This window comes from Saimiri boliviensis, chromosome 1, assembly GCF_048565385.1.
Source record: "Saimiri boliviensis isolate mSaiBol1 chromosome 1, mSaiBol1.pri, whole genome shotgun sequence".
Lineage (NCBI taxonomy): Eukaryota > Metazoa > Chordata > Mammalia > Primates > Cebidae > Saimiri > Saimiri boliviensis.
In genome coordinates, this window is record NC_133449.1 from 220,876,134 (window position 1) to 220,891,748 (window position 15,615).

At 34.8% G+C, this 15,615-nt stretch overlaps 1 long non-coding RNA gene across 1 annotated transcript in view; it reads left to right on the forward strand.

Moving 5' to 3' along the window:
• Nucleotides 1–13,548, forward strand: part of LOC141580839 (uncharacterized) — a 74,198-nt gene extending 60,650 nt beyond the window's left edge. The window contains exons 2-3 of the long non-coding RNA XR_012513214.1: nt 9,732–9,767; nt 10,662–13,548. This is a non-coding gene — a long non-coding RNA (uncharacterized LOC141580839). The remainder of the gene's footprint in view (nt 1–9,731; nt 9,768–10,661) is intronic.
• Nucleotides 13,549–15,615: the final 2,067 nt, after the last annotated feature.

Here is a 15,615-nt window from a genome sequence, read left to right on the forward strand (position 1 = left end):
TGGGAAACTGACAGGCAAACTGTGCTGGGAACGACTCTCTCCTGATCCCACTACCACAAGCTCTGGCTTTTGGCATCAGGAGTGCCAGCTGCATCGGGAGAAGCCAAGCCTGTCATACCATCTTCACATCAAATCTTCAGGGTACAAGAGCTAGAGCATAGTTAGAGCTTAATGAAGAAACAAATACAAAAGGGAAGATTAGGCCTCGTTAACACTTGCATTCATTTGTTCTTATAGAAACCGCACTGGAAGGGTTGTTTTATAGAACTCATTCTTTTTCCTCTTAAGCAGAAAAGTTACATTGAGGATGCATTTTTTATATTGTAAATACCCAGGGAAAAAAATCTTTCAGTTCCCCTGTAACTATCAGCCAACAAATTGTTTTGTCAAAAATGCCATTTGAAATGGTGATGTCCATGACAACTGTCAAAATTGGTAAATAAATACTTTTCTCTTTTTTATATTAATAATATTTTACTAGTTGCCACATAAAGTGTTTCCTTGCATACTTAAGTGGTACCATTGCTTTCTTTCAAAAAATTGGGATGTGAAATTTTATCTATTGTTATGGGATAACAATCTCTTCTTTGGGGTGAAATATTTATGTTTCATGGCACCACATTACTTTTATCTTCAAATTAATTGCATATGTGAAAAAGGAACCATATTTTTGAAGTTCACTATAAACTATCCAGAAAGTTTGACAGCAGAATGCTACAATTATTTTTTATTGTTGTAAGCAATCAGTCATTTGTACAAAGGTGTATTGTGTACAGCTGCGATGTAAAACCTGTTTTTGTTTATGCTATCTGTCAAGCACTTAATATGCTAAGGTGCATTCTAAATGATATTATTCCAAAGGAAACAAGAACACTTTAATGGAATAATGTACTTTCTATTCTATACTTTGTGTGTGCAGGGCCTACCCAAGAAAGATTCATAATGTATCTGTGACTTTTAAACTTTAGCTCTATGTTGAAAGAAGACAGGCTAATGGTTTAAGCTACAAAGAGATGAATGTACAATACCTGTATTGGGACTGAAATATTTGATTTTTACAAATTATCACTCAGTTTAGAGGTAAGCTCAGTGGGGAGATCCTTGCCTATGCTGGAATCCATAGGAATATGGACAGCTAGGTATTATTTCAGATAGAAACTTTCTGGAAATTTCTTCCTGTAGACATATGAAAAGATATATTCCCAAGTATAATGCAGCCTAATTACTAAATGTATACTTTTTTTTAATGATAAAGGCACAAAAAATAAAGTGTACTATAGAAGTGGCTGAAAGCCAAGTCATTTTATATAAATTACATTAACCCAATGTAAATTTACACCTATAGTCATATAATGATGACAAAGAAAAACATTATAAACTAGGTTTTGTACTGTATAAGTAAAGCTTATCATTTCATACAAAGCAAGACTCCACATCCCAGATATAACTTCTATATTATCCCTTAATTTGTAAGGGATATTACTTGAATTTACATGGCCTAATATGAATGAGTCCTTCTTCGTCTTTTTTTTCTTTATATAGCCTAAAGAAAACCAGTGTTTTCAGTATGATAGAATTGAATCCCTTTTATTCTGTTGGTGTCTGAAGATACCACCAACCAAATCAGTGTTCTGTTCTGGAGTTCCACTGACTTTTTTACTCTTTGTGGTTACAATGTTTGTGTGACATTATTTGGTCCATGGTATGTACATATCCAAACAGCAGTGGCCCTGAAATACTAAGAAGCATTTGACATTTTCTAGCCAACATTCTTCTCAGCACTCTGAAATCATGGATGTCACCATTTTAAGATGAGTACATGACTACATCTTAAAATGTGGGGTCCTGTTGTAGGTAGATGACTTCATCACAAACAGTACTCAGATAATTTGTTACAATGAATTCATTGATTAATAATTTAAATTGATATTTATTAGTGACAATGCTCATGCTTTTAGAACAAGAGCAGTTAAATACTGTACATTGCAATATTTATTTGTTAATTTTACTAGCAGTCTCCTCAGTAGTGTACAATTAGACATGACAGGTAGATTTGCATGGTGTCTCCAAATGTGCTTAGCTATGCAATAGTATTAATATAACTTTGTGATAACAAGTAAAATGAAACTGCATTTTTCTTTCTGGACAACAGAACTCCTTTTTAGGATTTTATTAATAATTACTTCAGTTTTAATGTGACTAAACTATACCATACATTTCTAAAACTGTCCACCCAATGTTAGTGAATGTCAGTTGTGTACTAGCGGAACACAACATGCTGCTAGAGTATTTACAAGAGAATCTTCACCTCTGGAATAACTTGTATCTTGAGTATAACACTGTAAAATATACATGTTTATATTGTTTTACTGGATTATTTTAAAATGACAGTATAATTGAAGAGAGTAAAATAAATTCACATTGAGAAGAAAAATTCCCCAAGCAAAATTTGACAAAAACATTTATTGTATTGGAACACATGTAAATATGATATATGTTCTTCTGACAAAATGAATGCAAGTAAATTTTCTGTTTGAAACTATATTGCTGGATTGGAAGTATAGAGTTTAGGTGAGAGTAGATAGAGCTATGGATATTAATATCACATGGATTTAATTGACAATCCCTATTTTGGGTTATATTAATTTACACAAATTTATAACTTCAGTGAACAAAAATAAAAATATACTTTTATTTAGAAAGTATTCACCACCAATTTAATTAAATTTTCTTTTAAAATAATTTGATATTGTATAAAATATCAGCTACAATACAAAGAGTGAACTTTTCTTTAAGTGTTGAAAAATTTTTTTAGATGATGGAAAAATTTAAATGTGACTAAAAAAACTTGAAAATCTAATAATATTGAATATTTGGGCACAGAATATATTGCTTTTGAATTGTTCTTTATTTTTTCAAAAGAAATGACATTGTTGATCAGGACTCTAAGGAGAAAGAACTTGTTTGACTGCTCGTACCTACCCCTTGATCTCTAGCAGTGTAGAACTGATATATAGAGGGGAAGGGAGCATACGTAAGAATGGAACCATGGCTAGGCCAAATAGCAACCCAGTTTCTGCTATAGCAACATAACCTCAAGCTTCGCTAAAATTCGAGGCACAATCCACCAAGAATCACTCCTGGTCTCCACTATTATGGAAGCAATGAAAAGCTTTCTTGGAGGGAAAATTGAAAGTGGAAAATTCTTTTAGTTTGAGCCCATCCTTGCAGGTACTGGATGTGTATATCTTTGCTTATTCTCTTTTCCATAGGTTTCTACATATAGGTTAAAACAATCTTTTCAGGCAATTTCCAGTTTGGCTAATATTTTTACTCAATATCGATAATGCTAGACATACAGGATCCCTGAGAGGGCTGGCTATGGAGTAAAGAGATCTGAATTAGAATTACAGCTTCTCCTTATATGGAGTTAATCATCTCATCTTATTGAGTCTCAGATATTTCTTCCTTACACAGAGACTCTAAAGATTACATAAAATATCGTATGAAAAAAATTGCTGGTACTGTGTCCTGAAAAATGAGAGATTCCCCAGATTAGTGACTGAATCTAAATTTTCATGTGTAGGTAGAGTCTGGGACAGATTAAGAGCTAAGTGGTTCTTTAAGAAAGTTTGTTTGACCCTGAGAGGTGGTGCATGGGGGCAGGGGCACAGAGCCCCTTCATCATCTGTGAAAAGTGACGAGGCCCTGTGTTGGGCTTCTGCTTGGTTCTGTGACCAGGGTTCCACATTTAGCCAAACCACTTGAAGCTGGTTTGAGTCTTTCCTCATAGATGCAACTTAGGGAAGACTTGGAAAAATTCGGTGTTTAAAAACAGAAAGAATGAAAAATAACACAGAAATCCATTGTTATTTTCCATTTGTAACACAGAACCTTGCATGTAATAAACTAAATACATATTTGCTGAATGAATACACAAATATACCGTAAATATACAAATAAATTAAATATATGTCACTGAAATTTGAAAATAAGTAATTCTGAGTTCACCCTTATCCTTTTATTATTATTTTTTTTTAAATAAAAATTTAGGAGACTTTAAGAGTGAAGGATAGTCTAAAATGATTGATCGATCTTTATCGTCATGTGTTGAAGAAGAGCTACTTGACATACATTTTTATGGAATGTACCTAAAAGCAGATCAATACATGCTTCTTGCACAACTGTATCAATACACGCTTCTTGCACAACTTTTTGTACCACAAATTCTATCATAGTCACACATTTATTCATAGAATGGTCTCTCATTTCTTAATTAATAAAAACATTTATTCAGAATATTTTCTTAAATAGCATAGCCAGATGTTTACTAAATATACTTTTAAAGTATTTCATGAAGAAGAATATATTTTCAGACATTACCACTTACATTAGATTTAATCAAGATTGCTAAAGTATGTAGGCCAACAAAAATGAGTGGCTCAGCTGTAGGCATTGTGTTGACCTGTTAACCTGAATTTCATTCCTGACTACTTTTGTATTTAAACTTAAATTCCATAACCCATATATGCACAGAGGATTAATTGCGAATTACCATCCTACTTAAGAATAACCATAACAGCAAAATAGTTGTTCATTCCAACCATCAACTTTTTCAAGATTTAGAGCTTGTCTCCTTGAAAGTTCTTCCATACAGCAGAGTGAAGAGGCCACTTAAAGTAAGATACCAACAGGATTTTGCAGAGATGCCACTTCATAATGAATGACAGTCTCTGTGGAGGTTCTTTATTCTCTGGTATTCATAAAAACTATCTTCTATATGTATTTTAAGTGCCAATACAAATATGAAAATTTTCTAAATTACATTTTTCTAGTAAACATAATTCACATAAATCTCAGTGATTCAAAATAAAACCCGGTAATGCTAATTCTTTTCTGGTAGAAAACCTGTAGATTGAAAAAATTATCATGTGGTCACCTTAAACTAAAAATAAACATATAAAGCAAATAATTTTTATAGCTGCCAACAGATGCTATCAGCCGTCTTATAAGTGATAATGCTAATGTAGAAAGTATACATTGAATGTTCAAATTTGCAAATGCATCTATAAAGATTAGAAAGAAGTATATTTGAATCTACTAATCAAAGAATTTTCTTTCTATAAAACGTAGACATAAAAATTCATTCAAGAAAATATTTTTATTTCACCCTTTATTTTCCTCATTGCACTTTGATTTTAAGGACTCTAAGAATCTTATTATATACTAAATTTAATTTTGTCTATTTTTTTTCTAAGAAAGTTGATGATGTTAGGTCATTATTTGAATATCTGTTTTAGTGCTCACTGGGTTATTTTTTGGTAGTTTAATAATCTTTTCAACATGATTTTTACATAATAAATATTTTAACTGAAATGTGAAATCCTGATAATATATCTTTATCTATATGCATAGTCTGATAAAATCCACTTAGAGTAATTGTTATACTAAATAAATAGTAAAGTTTATGTCCAGTATTTTCTGGACAATAAGTATTTCTCTGAGTGGCATGTTTATATTTAAGAAAGTTTCTCATATTTTGAAACATGTGACCTTATCTTTTTAGAAACATGGTAAAATCTTTGCCACCATTCAGCCGTTTTAAGTAAGAAGCACAGATATACCCTTCAGACATTTTTTTCTCTTCTGTATGTTTTAAAGGACATGTGAGAACAAATTCAATCTTATTTATTATATGAAAACAAGATAACAGAAACAAGAGGATAATAGTGTGCAACTTTTATCTACTTCAAAAAATAATATACCACACAGAAGATTTTATTGATGATTAGGACTCACAGATGTGTTTGTTAAATGAAGTGCCTATATCATACCTCTTATCAATCCACAATGACATTGCAATAACAAATTTGCATTTGTAAATTTCATAATTACAAAGTTATTTTTCTTTATATAGCTCATTTTTAAGCAAATGCTACATTTTTCTTAGAATGAATTGTAATCAGCTTATAGTGCTTTAATTGTAATAACATTTTAACACCAAAATTCTTCCTATAATACCTGCATGCCAATATTCAGTGTTTCTGCTCTTTTCTGCATAACCATGGTTAGATGTTTTTCATCAACCAAATTCCTTTCTCTTTTTTTCTCTATCTCTCTGCCTTTCTCTATCTTCCTTTTCTTTCTCTATTTTCTTTTTTATCTCCCCCCTCCACCCAGTTCCCTTCCTTCCCTGCCTTCAGTTCCTCACTGCAGAGTACACTGAACATATTAAGAACATTCAGTTGTGGTTGGGCTTCTAACCTTGCTCAACTCCAGCATTAGCAAAGGGATTCAGTTTCTTGAATTCATTAATAGTGTTTTGCCACAAAAGGCTTTGTAGTTCTCTCCTGAATATTGAGCCTAGCTTAATAACATTCCATTTATGTTAAAGACACATTTAATCTGTAAATGTGACCTTTAGAAGAATTCTCTTGTTTTTCATTAAAGAAACACTGCATTACAAATATTAATTATTCCTTGATGCCATATTTTAATTAACTAATCATGTGCTATTTGCAGCAATAAAGAGTGTAGTAATGTATGTGCAGTAATGTTATGCAATGTAAGATTGATATCAAAGAATTCAGTGCTGTAGAAAAGACATGTTTTGGGTATCTTCTCTGAAGTAGTTTGCTTATATAAAACATTTAGTCTAGAATGATGCCTTGTTTTGCTTTGTGTTTTGTTTTTTTAAATGCCAATGCAAGTCTGATTAAAATGCTGAACATATCGTTAGCCCCATCACTAATAAGTGAACGTTCACTGATGCATATTAGCAGGGTCTAGCAATGTGGTGAAATTGTCACTTAAGTGCTTGGAATCTGAACACAGAAAATGACAGGCAATGCCGAAGGTCCGGCTCCAGTGCATGTCTTCACTGTAGCTAGAGTCACTGGAATGGTGAAACCAGTTTAGGTTCAAGGTCGCTGCTGACATTCAGCTGTCATGGCTTCATTGTCTGCAGGCCTTCTCTCCATTGACACATTCAAGAGTACTTTATGGCAACCACAAAGAGCCAGTCAATTGATACCATTACACTTCATGCACACACAAACCACAAGCCTGTTCAGGACTGTTGATACAGTCTAACATTTATTCATTAAGGGATCTATTGAAAATGCAACTTGCCCAGCCCCACTCTTAACAACATAGACTTACTTGTTTAGTCCAAACATTTAGCTACGTCTTTTTCAAGTTTTGCACAGCATTCTCTAATTGAGGTAACATTATCTGCATTTTAATGCTACACCATTTATGTCCAATGAAAGATTACCTGAAGAACCCTGCCATTACCACACTAGTTTAAATACGGGCAGTCGTATAGAAAAAATATACACAAAAGATGTAAGCAGGGAGAAAAGGGAGATATTTATTTGTTCTGGGAGTGCCACGGAAATCCAATTGCTCAAAACTGAAATAAGAGTCTGAAGTGAAAGGACGGAAAACCTAAGCTTGGGTCAGGGAAGAGGCAGTGATTAGCTCCATTGTTAGGAGCTCTTTGAGCTTCGTTGGTTGTTAAGAAAAACCCACTAATGAATCTATTGAAGCTTGCCAGAACTTTGTGTGGAAGACAACTTAAGTTATGGTGCTTATCTAAAAAATGATACTAAAGTGTGCAGATACACAAAACATAGCAAATACATCTCTTTGTTAACAGCTTGCTCATAAAAATAAAAAAAATTGTTTAAAGATGCTGTGATGCACAAATGACTGATTTAACATGGATATGCTTAATTCAATATTTACAGGTCTTAAAAAAAATCACCTAACTGATGATAAGATACAAGAAAGTATGCCCTATTATAGTTTAAAGATGGGGAAATAGGCAGAAATAGAATATAGCTAGTCTCTTCTTGGTTTTCTACCAGTATTTGCAAAGAAAGGTGGGTTTAAAAGTCAAGTCAGAAGACTGTTTCATGTTTTGCATATTTTAAGTATTCATAAAACATTTCATTAAGAAATGTAATCAACTAGCATTAAAAATAACAGACTTTGTATAAAAGAACCAATATGCCTGTGTACTATACCTAGTAAAACATGTTCATCATTCTTCCATTCTACCTAGTTTCCAACATAGAGTTGAGTGTTTTCTTGCAGCCAGATACAATATCTAATCACATATATATATTTAATTCTATGAAATACATTTCACTGTCTAAAATATGGTTATCATTAATGTAAGAATTCAATTAGGTAGCCATATACTAGAAAAAATAATTTTGGCCAATCACTTGGTCAAGATCATTGCTAGTAGCTGGAAAATGTATGCTATATAATAAGTAGAGGTAGAACATATTCTGAATGTTTTGTCATAAGTTAAGTTTTGCCAAATACTTTCAAGTGTTATTTTGGTAAAGACAAGTTCAATGACCAAATGAGAAGAGGTCATTCCCGACTATCACACTTATCCATGGGTCCATGACTTTTTCACAAGGATGAAGCTTATTACTTCGGAAACATTATTCTCTACCTCTGAAGACTTGTCTTTTATAGATAAATGAGTGTTATGTCAATGAATTCGCTCATTTTTTCATGACCAAGTAGGCATTATCCCTCCAAAACATACTATTTTGGGGCAACAGGACTAACTGATAAGCAGAATTCTTCTTTTATAATGTCAAAGATCTCTTTACTTTTGACATCCCAGATTTCCAACTAAGGCCCTAGGAAAGTTTTTGTGGAGATTATTGGGTAGTTATCATGAAGTTACCTCTTTAGACTCATGTCTACATAAGGGAAGATATTGTTGCCACAGTAAGAACAACTGTTCTTCAGGTCTTCATTAATTTGCTTCAGTGATCAGACTAGCATGAGCAAAGGCTAAACACAACCACATAAAAAACTAGTTATGTGGTTGTAGTTTATGTCAGGTCCAAACCATCCAGAATCCATTCTGATAAGGTATGTTACCAACAATGTCTCTTTTTCTCTGAGATTTTATGTCAGGAGATTTGACTTAATTTTGACCAACAGAGAAATCTGAGGATGAGAATTGCAAGAGGTATATCAAAATATTGAGGAAGTAAAGGAAGTTAATATTGAAAGGATACATTCCAGTTGTGTCAAGCACTTTACTTACGTTGTTTTGTCTCTGCAACAACCCTGTATACTTTGAGATTATTATTGCCCAATTCTATTGGTGGACAAAGAGGAGCTTCTGGATCTTTAAATTTTTACCTGAGGCCGTAAAGCAAGTAACTGGTAATGCTGCAAGTTAAACTGAACACCATATTTGCCTGAAGCCCATAATGTCCTGAATACCGGTTTCAGCCAAAGGACTTAAAAGACCTTGGTAAAATTTAGCTAACATTGCTGATGCCATTTATGGTGATAGTACCTTCTCTCTCTTTAATCTTTATGTTGCCTCACTTTTAAAAGTCACTCCCTGTAATAAGCTTCTATTTTGTCTTTCTTTCTCTTCCTCTTGCCTTTGCTCCTAGAGAACATTGAAGATCTATCATCTTCCATATCAAACTTCATCCGTATCAGACATCTTTCACATCAGTTTTAATAAAAGTAGCTCCACTAATGAGTAACAGTGATCTACCAATTCACAGTAGTTTCTACTGTATTTTTTTCCTCAAGGAGTAGGAATATAAATTTGTCAGTCCAAAATTCAGGGTCTCTGTAAATGTTCTGTAAAATCCTTATGATATGTTATATAATCCTTCAAGCTTTCTTTCAAAACTCTTTTATATCTTTTCATTAATTTAACAATTTTTTTCTAGGAAATTCCTTTTGCGATGAGGAAACAGACTTTTATGGTAAGTTACCCTGTATTTCTACTGGAGATTCTAGATCAAGAGATATATGCTAAGATTTATAGCCTGTACCATACCAACCTAGAGCACATGTGCTGTGTGTTTGCGCATGGGTGTATGACCTTCCAGGTGCACCCTTCCAGACTAACAGCTCACCATCCTCTGTTCACATTACTTTTGCATAGAGAAATTTTTTGTATGCTTCTGATATATTTCTTCAAGAAAAAATAAAGACTGTTTAAGTGCATATTATCAGTTAAATAGCTTGGTCAATTTTTGGAGTATTCACTCATTTGAATGGCAAAGAAATTATCCCATCTGAAAAGTAGAAAGGATATAGTGCTTTTGTCACAGACACATTTACAGTCTCTCATAAGGCAATTTTTCTTTGTCCAGCTGTATTTTCAAGAATGATTTTAAATGAGAACTTTATATAATGCCTTACTAAGAATGACACCAAATAATATTCAAATAATAACAGAAGGAGAGAGATGACCAAGGCAAACAAATGACTTCCCTTCTAAAACTTTGCTGTAACTAGATACAGATTTCTCCTTTTAATGCTGTAATTTGAATAAAAATATTTTGCAATTATATTAAATTTTATAAGATAAAATTGTCTTGGAGAAATTCTCTCCATGGTATAATTTTTATTTTATTTTATTTTTTTACTATTCTCCACTAGTACACAATTAAAGCAAATATTATTTGACAGGGTTGGCAAAAAAATTTTAATACAAATAGCTTACAGAAAGATAATAAACTCTTTTAGGAAAGTGAAATATGCTTTTAAGGTATACTTTCAGTTAATTTATAATCTAGAAGGAGGCTTATTTGATGATTGTTCCCTATAATTAGTGAGATCGTAATCAAGACAACTGTGATTTATTTTACCAGGGCACCTAAGAGACTGAAGACATCTGGCCTGGACTACTCCGATGGTAAAATTGAAAGTACACAGAAATTTGCTTTGTTACAGGATTCTCTTCAGAGGACAAGAGAAGACATTATAGTCTCTGCAGGAGGACAATTCTGCAGCATCAACATTGAATAATACTTGTTTTCTGGCAGCAGAATTTTGTATCATATTTCCAAAGACAGTAAGCACTTGGGTGGAAGTCAATAAATACTAAACGCTAATTGATCTGATACAGCCATATGCACATACACAGATATACATGGTAGCTTATAATGGCTGAAAAGTTACAGTGTGGTTCTATTAAAAGATCTGTCACTTTTAGGTCAGAGTGGGATTTTGGAGGGGTAGTCTCCCACAATAGAAAACTATCTTGACAACAGTGGTGTTTTGGGGTTGTTTGTTGTTTAGCTTGTTGATGATGCTTAGCTAAGGAGACACTTCCTTTCAGATTCTGTCTTCCAAACCCCAGGGCTCTGTTCTGGGCAGTTCAGCCTAATGGAATTAAGCCTGACATGTTTCAACTCTATTTCTTGATAAAATAAACGTAAAACAATGGTTTAGATTTCGAATAAAACTCTTGAAGCATGGGGGACTCTAACGTTCCCTGTTCTTTACACATCTGTAAATAAAGTGTATAAAAGAGGAACACAACAGGATAAATCAACATAAATTTGAAATTCACTGCAGCATATTAAATGGTGCAGTCTCAGTCAAAGAGAGGCTGACCCCGAGGCTTCGTGCAGTTTGAAGCTAATTGTTTTCGTCAGGATGGGAACGTCTGGAAGTCCATGGCTGTATCCCACCAGTAAGGCTCCAGTAACTGAGCCGGCCCACAGAGAATGGGCCCACTTTGTAGCGACACAGCGGGCTCAGACACCACCTATTCTGCTCTCCAAACTGTCATGCATAACAACTTTATTGTGCTAAATTGAACTTGAAAGCAACCAAAGGCTATGAGAAGGAGAGGCTATGAGAAAAGCGTGCTGTCAGCGCTGGCAAAGGCTGACCTGGAAAGTAGGCTCAGAGACAGGGGAATAAAAGACCAGGCCCCATGAACACAGCATATTGTTTCATTTTAAAGTATGATTCCCATACCAGAGAAAGTAGCAAATGTGATGTAAATTTATTTAAATAGATTCTACCGCTTAAAAGTTTGCCAGCCGCTCTTATCCAACTTTCCCAGCTCTCTGATTCGTTACTTACAGTGGGAATATAATGACATATAGTCATCATTGTAACAGCTTCTTTGCAGGGGCACAATGATGATTAATAGCCAGCAGCAAATTTTCACATGGGCTCTGAAGCACTATGGCATTAAGCAGCCAAACAGTCCCAAATCCCCCTTTTCTGTTCTGCTGAAAAGTCCCCTCCTTGTACCTTCCAGATAGGAACAAAGCCTATCTTAATTCCAATCAGCTTTTCGTCATTCAAAGGGACCTTCTCTTTTTCATAATTGATTCATGTGCATTTTTTAGTGTTCCACTGAGCTGAAGCCACTTTTCTCTGTTCTGTCCCCACACCCTCACCCCCTTTTTTTGAGGGGGTGAGTGGGAAACATTTCAACAACAACAAAAACAACAGTAAAAACCGTGTGGTAGTTTTCCCCAAAAATATTTGCTAAATAGATTTCTCAATTAGTATTAGCTTTACACTTAAAGGGCTTAAAACAAAAATTAACTCCTGGGCTTCTCTTTTGTTGGAAGTGGTTTTGGTTATAAAAATATGAGCTTGCTGAAATAGCTCTGGTGGGAGCCCCACAATCATGTTCTGTTCCATTGGGAGACTTTGAGTAGCTTTCCTTCCCATGAGAGACACAGCTGGAGTGAGGACGGAGTCTCTTGCTCCAGAATGATTCTTTTTCCTCCTCTGTGCTGGTAGCCATCAAAAAAGGAACAAATGACCAAAATGAAAGGCAGCAAATGCACACCTCCTAACCTGCTCTGTCCTTCTCAATTATCATTTTTCCCCATGGTAATCTTACATTATAATTACTAGCAGAAGCTCCTGTGTTATTTGTGGAAGTTGTCTCTCTCATCTATAGTTTTCACCTCCTGTGATAATGACACAATGACATTAACCAGTGCTGTCTTGGAAAAAGATTTCCACCCGCAAATTCATTTGTGTTTCTATGACGATATAATGGCCATAGAGCACAGTTTTGGTAGATATACTTTGCATATTTGTTTACATTCCTTACAACCCTGACCTCATTTTTCTATATGAGCAGGGTGACCACATGCTTCTTTTTTCTCAGGACAAGGCTCATTTATGCCTTTTGTTCTTACATAGTCATTAACAGTGCTTCCTTTTACCCTCGAAAGTATCCTAATTTGAACAATTTGAAAAACTCACGCCTTTTGCTATTTAAATGGCCCCGAATGACTTATACATACCCAAAGGGCGGGCTGTCTCTTACCCAGGTGGCTGGGGACTGCTTCATACCATCCCAGTTTAGGGGAAAGAATCAAACTTGGAAACCCTGCTGCCGATGTAGCCAGCACCGACTTTTGTCTCGCCCACTTTGAAGAGGTCAGTTGACCCTATGCAGCTTCTTTGATATGTGACAGAAAGGAGGTCATTTGCTGAAATGAAAGACACATTACAAACCAGATTTTAAGTGTGATTCTTTCCTTCAGCTGGGTCGCGGTTCTTACTTTGAGCCAGCGCAACACACTTTACTGGTCAGATAAAAATACTCTGCCGTATTTTAGAATAAGAGTCTTTCTCATGCTTTGGTGTCTCCAAATGGTTAAATGAAGACTATATCCAACTGATAGGAGGAATTCTGTTCATCATTTTTACTCTAGTGCTTATATCTTCTCATAAAAAGCAACATGTGAAAATGGCATCATATATCTCTATTGTATTTTTCACTCAAAAATCTCAAACAGGTGAGTGTAATCCAGTCTTTGGGTTATAGGACCAGAGACTCTCAAAAAGTGTTACAACCTCCCAGGCAATAGTCCTAAGGGCTGGATTTTGCATATTAACTGAGAGATATGTAATATCATCTCCAAATTAACTGGGAGATGTGTAATATCATCTGTAGTCAGAGAACTCCCTACTCCCTATATGGAGGGAACCAAGGACATTCACATGTGTTGTTCATTCTTGAAAGTATACGGGACAAATGGGCTCCTGATGTGCTAGTTTCAGAATAACTATAGCAGGACCTCAAAATTTTCCACTGTTCATAAGACCATAGCTCACATTCAATTACTGGAAGGACGCATGTAAGACTTTTGGCTGCCTTATAGCTGTTTTAGAGGAGCATAGGCCCTTGATGAAGCCCTTGCTCTAAGCCAAATCTGGACCTATCTAACCTTTATTCACGCATTTTATCCCCTTTCTTAGATCATTCTTTCAGAAATGAAATGAGTGGGGTACATGAAAGATATTTTCTGATGCAATATTTTTTAAATAAAAAACTTTTTATGGTTGTGCATTTATTTGTGAAGTGAGTGTTTAGACAACTTTAAAGCCAGTTCTGCCATGTGGTTCCTCTTTGATGGTGATAGTCAGCTGTCCTGTTTAATAGGATGATGGAACTGGTTACCACTAAAGTCCAACACTTAGAAATCACTCTGTATTTTTAGGCCCTAGCTGTTTACAAGTCTATGGGAATCTAACAAGGAGAACTGGTTTCCGCTAACAGTTCTTCCTGTCTTCTTGCATGTGGCTGTGTCTATTCTCAAAACTTTCGGCTCATCTTACTAGATCTTTAACAAAGATGCTGATGTTTCTTGAAAGATTAGGGACTTTGTGCCTGATGTGCTGGAATAGGTCTGAGTTCTGTTAAATCTGATTTAAACATGTTAAATCAAATCTTTTCTGATTTATTCTTATGCCCTCATTTTCATGTAATGTTACTACTATGAAGAAGTGTAATTAAGACTTTGATATGAGCCTTCACACTCTAAAGAGTGCTTCAGTGACAACAGTTTTATTAGATTATGGTGATGGGTCTGGCTGAGAAATTCCCACATTCATGAAGGACTCTGCTTTTTACTGGCTAAAATGGGATTTTAAAATGCAGTGACCTTTGGGACTCTCAGGTAAGTTGCCTCTTCAACCCTGAGGTTATTTTATGGATTACTAGGGACACACAGAAGAATGGATCAATGAATGCTATGCTCATCTTGTCTACTGGCACCATTGGAGGGACTGAAGATCAAGGTGCCTCTTTAGACTTTTGTTAGAGATTACAATGTTACCCCTTGTTTTGCCCTACTAACTCCATCCTCTCTACTCCATCACTCTGTATTATCTCTAGAATGCCATAAAGCACTTACAGTTGTTTTTCCTCACAGTGGAAAATCTCTTTACGCAAACTATATAAACTGAGGCCCACTATCCTTACACAGGCAGAGCCAACCCTTTCCCACCAAAGACTAAATCTGCCTGGATGCCCAGGTTAGTTATTTTATATGCATATACACTATCTGAACCCTAATCCCAAGCCAGCTAAATATATGTGTCAAACCCGAGGTGATTTTTTTCTTTTTTATTACATGATGCATACATTGAAGTATAAAATCTCTTAATTGGTTCCTGTCCTGTTTTTTTAATATACTCAACCTTTTCATATCTTTATTTTGATTTTTCATATTTTTCTTTTTTTACTTGTTAACAGAACACTGGTTTCTTTTCAGATACCATGCAAAAAATAGACTCAGAGAAGGTACACATATGCCCATGAGTCATAATTGGTCTAACTCTTTCATCATGATTCCATTCTCTTTAGCCAGGGATTGGTTTAAGGACAGGCATGTGACTCATTCACCAAATGAACATAAAAATAAATCTGTTGGGAAAGATTTTTTCTTTTGTAAAAAAAGAAGAGACAAATTCATGAGGAAAATCTCACGCTCCTTTATGTTTTTAAATCTTATTTCATGAGGACGGGGGCTTGGAGTTTTGGCTACAATAACA